At 43.1% G+C, this 4,971-nt stretch overlaps 1 pseudogene; it reads right to left on the reverse strand.

The window, feature by feature from the left end:
• Nucleotides 1-215: 215 nt before the first annotated feature.
• LOC101306866 lies at nt 216-3,517 on the reverse strand (annotated as a pseudogene; the record flags this gene model as incomplete).
• Nucleotides 3,518-4,971: the final 1,454 nt, after the last annotated feature.

The raw sequence follows: 4,971 nt of genomic DNA on the forward strand, positions 1-4,971 counted from the left end.
TTCTTTCCCACTGGCAAGAAATGTGCAGACTTGGTGAGTCTATCCACAATCACCCAAATACCGTCATGCCCTTCACGGGTACGAGGTAAACTAAAAACAAAATCCATGGTGATGTGGTCCCACTTTCACATTGGAATAGGCAACGGCTCAAGCAATCCAGAAGGCTTCTGCCTTTCAGCTTTTACTTGCTGACAAACCAGACATCTACTCACATAAGCTGCAATTTCCCTCTTCATGTTTGGCCACCAATAATAATCCTTCAAAATCCGATACATTTTTGTGCTACCCGGATGAGCAGCATATGCAGAGCTATGAGCTTCCTCCATAATCTCACTCTTCAACTCTTCATTTCTTTTTGGAACACATAGCCGGTTCTTAAACAACAGAGTCCCATCTCTTCTAATTGAAAAATGATCGGCTGCGGCTCCATTCGAAGCTCTTTCCATCAATCGAACTATGGAAGGATCATTCTACTGTGCTTCCCGCACTCTATCAACCAAAACTGGCCTCACATGAAAACTGGCTATCAAAGCACCAACCTCATCTACTGACAAATCCACTCCTGTAGCTCGCAACTCACAAAGAAGCGGAACACGAACCATCTTTATATGAGATAAAGATATGGAGGGATTTCGACTAAGAGCATCAGCTACCATATTAGCTTTTCCAGGATGATACTCAATAGTGCAATCGTAATCATTGATTAACTCCATCCACCTTCTCTGTCTCATATTTAGCTCCCTTTGAGTGAACACATACCGAAGACTCTTGTGATCGGTAAAAATCTGACACTTGGCTCCATAAAGATAGTGTCTCCACAACTTGAGAGCAAAAACTACCGCTGCAAGCTCCAAATCATGGGTAGGATAATTCCCCTCATGCAGCTTCAATTGCCTAGAAGCGTAGGCAATAACTCGATCATGCTGCATCAAAACTCCACCTAGACCACGTCTAGAAGCATCACAATAGACCACATACTCTCCACTATCATCCGGAAGTGCCAAAACAGGAGCACTTGTTAAGCAATTCTTCAATTCTTGGAAACTTTGCTCACATTGATTTGATCATTCAAACTTAACCCCCTTCCTGGTCAATCTTGTGAGAGGAGCAGCAATCTTTGAAAAATCTTTCACAAAGCGCCGATAATAACCTGCTAATCCCAAGAAATTACGAATCTCCGTCACAGTGGTGGGTCTTCTCCAATTCGACACTGCTTCCACCTTTTGAGGACCCACACTAACTCCTTCTGCCGAAATCACATGACCCAAAAACCCCACTTTATCTAGCCAAAACTCACACTTGCTAAACTTAGCGAATAACTGCGACTTTTCCAAAGTCCGCAATATTATTCTTAGATGCTTGGCATGCTCCTTCTCACTTCTTGAGTAAACCAATATGTCATCTATGAATACGATCACGAAACGATCAAGGTATGGACTAAACACCCTATTCATGAGATCCATGAACGCCGCGGGTGCATTAGTAAGTCCAAATGGCATCACCACAAACTCATAATGACCATATCGTGACCGAAAAGCAGTCTTGGCTATGTCCCCCTCTCGGATCCGCAACTGATGATAACCCGATCTCAAATCAATCTTAGAGAAAACAGAGGCACCCCTCAACTGATCAAATAAATCATCGATTCGATGCAACAGATATTTATTCTTCACTGTGACCTGATTCAACTTTCTATAATCAATGCATAGTCTCATGGTGCCATCTTTCTTCTTAACAAACAACACTGGAGCACCCCATGGAGACATGCTAGGCCGAATAAAACCCTTATCTACCAACTCCTGCAATTGAGTCTTCAACTCTTTCAATTCCGCTGGAGCCATTCTGTAAGGTGCCTGAGAAATAGGCAAAGTTCCAGGAAGTAATTCTATAGAGAAGTCTATCTCCCTTGCAGGAGGCAAACTAGGCAACTCCTCAGGAAAAACATCCGGAAACTCCCTTACTACTGGAATATCTTCTAATCCCACAACTCCCATACTTGTATCCACCACATGAGCTAAATATGCCTGACAGCCTTTACTCAACAATTTCCTTGCAGTAACAGCGGAAATTATGCAACTAGAAATAACATCTCTTTCCCCTTGGAAAGCAACCTCAAAACCATCTGGACTTCGAAGCACCACTACTTTCTGAAAACAATCTACCATAGCTCTATATGCTTCCAAAAAGTCCATTCCCAAGATCACATCAAACTCCACTATATCTAAAGGGATTAAATAGCCTCGAAATTAACTCCTTCCACTAAAACTTCACAACCACTAAATACCCAATTTATTCTCATCACCTCACCGGAGGGTAGAGACACATGCCACTCGCCTGGAAGAGACGATGATGGCACATTGGCATGGAGGGCAAATCTACTAGACATGAATGAATGCGTGGCTCCGGGATCAATTAAAGTAAAAGCAGGCTGACCGAAAATTAATAACGTACCAATGATGACATCTGGAGAAGTACGACCCTCTTGCTGGGTCATAGCATGCAGTCTAGCGTGAGTCATGGGACGTCCACGCTGACCACCGCCCCACTGAGAGCCACCTCTGACAGATGCACTGCCCTGGGCACCACTACTGGAGCCCCTAGCTGAAGACTGACCAACTGGCTGAGTAGGGGTGGGGGTGGTCCTCTGAGCCAACAATGGGCAATCTCTCGTGAAGTGGTCTTGACCACCACACTCAAAGCACCCAGAAAACTGCTGCTGCCCATAAGAAAAAGTCTGGCTACCGGATGACCCACCATGGAAACTACCACCAGAACCATACTGCCCAGACTGCTGCCTACCCAAATGACTCCGAGAAGAACTTCTGAAACGTCCCTTAGACCTGCTTCGAACACCAGAGCTAGATCTACCACTACTTCCACTACCAGCTGAAGAACCAGAAGCGGATGATGAAGCAGCTTTCTTGGATGGACCCTGACTGGGGCCACCGAAATCTCGTGGCCGAGCACTATAAATCCCCATAGACTCAATGGCCATGGCTGCATGAACAGCATCAGGAAAATTCGGGTAATAAACACCCGTCATCTTATCTGCAAACACTCCACCAAGTGCCCCAATGAACATCTCCATCCTGGTCCTCTCATCAGGAACCAGATATGACACATGGTAGCTCAGGGAAGTGAATCTCTCCTGGAACTCTATAACCCCCTCATCATCCCTCTTCTTCATATTCAGGAAATCCGACTGAATTCTGCTGCGGTGGGCAGGACTGAAATACTACCCCAAGAAGAGAGTCTTAAACTGCTCCCACGACATATTCAGCGCATCCTCAACATTCCTGCTGGCAAGCGACCACCAGTGATGTGCTGAATCATCCAGAAAAGTTACTGCTATCTTCACCTTTCTTTCTTCTGGCAGCTCAGTGCTTGCAAAAGCCTTTTCCATCTTATCCACCCAATTGTGAGCATCAAGAGGTCTCTTGGCACCCTTGAACTCTCTGGCTCCAGCTTCAAAAACTTCTCTCATTTTCACAACAGGAGGGCGTGGAGCTCGATCCATGACATCCCTCAGCATATTTCCAATATCATCAACCAGTCCTCTGACCTCATTGCCCTCATCGGCATTGGTCGAAGTGGCCACACGGGGTTGTCGTGGGCGCCTAGGAGGCATAGTACCTGAGGAAGAAGAAATTTAGTAGTCCATAAACAAGACTAACACAACAATCACACATACCCAATAACACATAGCATCAAAAGCATAAAATGCCAATGAATCCACCGCGGTCGGATCATCACTCTATAGACACTACGTGCTACTTAGGCAAATATGATAGTGACAAGGAAGCAGGAAAAGGAAACCTATAGCTCTGATACCAACTGACACGACCCACCCCGAATTTCACCCTGAAACCCAGAGTAAGTCGTGCGGGGACCACCTCGAAGGAAAAATTTACTGAGAAGATTGATAGAATCTCCCTTGAAAATGGACAACCCTAACGAAGTGTGGTTCGATAAATGACTTGAATCATAAACCGCAAGCGTACGAATCGTGTCAAGTAAGAGAAATATTTAGACCTTATTTATCGTACCACGAGGATTAGGTTGGACCTAACCGAGGTAATCGCCTCTAGTTTACTTAAAAACACACAAGAAAGAAAATAAACAAAAATAAAGAAAACTATAAACACTGAAGACACCAAGCCTTGGCAATGCTCGGCCAGCTCGCACTAAGCCTAATCAAAACCCCCTAACTTGTAGCCCTAAGGTGGATATGCACAAATGAGTCGATAGTTGAAAAGAAGTTGAATTGGGGATTAACTAAATTAACACAAACTACAATGAAAGTAAACAACAAACTAACAAATTAGAAAGTAAATTTGGTTTTTCAAATCAATGGGGACATGGGAGTGTCGGGTGATCCACACTAACCCTCTTGCAAATATTGATACTAATTTCACAAACGCATGCATTTCTTACATGGATCGAGTTCAAATGTATTAAATCTTAGAACTTTGCGTTATCTAAAACTTGGGGCCGCTTCTATTGCAGATCGCTGAGTTGCAGACAATATGCGAACTTTCAAAATGAGTATGTTGGATTACATGAACAGATGTCTTCATCATGTGGTCACATGCATCCAGAAACGGAGGATAGTGCAGTGGTACCTGACTATAGCCCAGAGAGTTTTTGTTAATATTTGAATGAAATACCTGCATTAATCTTTAACATACTGTAACTATGGATGCTTAGCCCAGTCAAATTGTCATAATTCCCGTTTGTTAAGCAAAAAAAGTCAAAGAGTCTACCTCTTATTAATAAGCAAGAGAGTAATTAGGAATTAATTGAAAACAAAATATCCATAATGCATACATATTCGATTAAATTCATGGCTTCAATCCAAATTTCTATATTAATCAGTTAAACCTGTTACTTAATTTTTTGGATTATACAAAATTTTACATTCATATTTTCGAAGTTTTTACTGAAAGACAATTTAGCCTAGCCTATTTTGAA

Source organism: Fragaria vesca, linkage group LG1, assembly GCF_000184155.1.
Source record: "Fragaria vesca subsp. vesca linkage group LG1, FraVesHawaii_1.0, whole genome shotgun sequence".
Classification (NCBI taxonomy): Eukaryota; Viridiplantae; Streptophyta; class Magnoliopsida; order Rosales; family Rosaceae; genus Fragaria; species Fragaria vesca.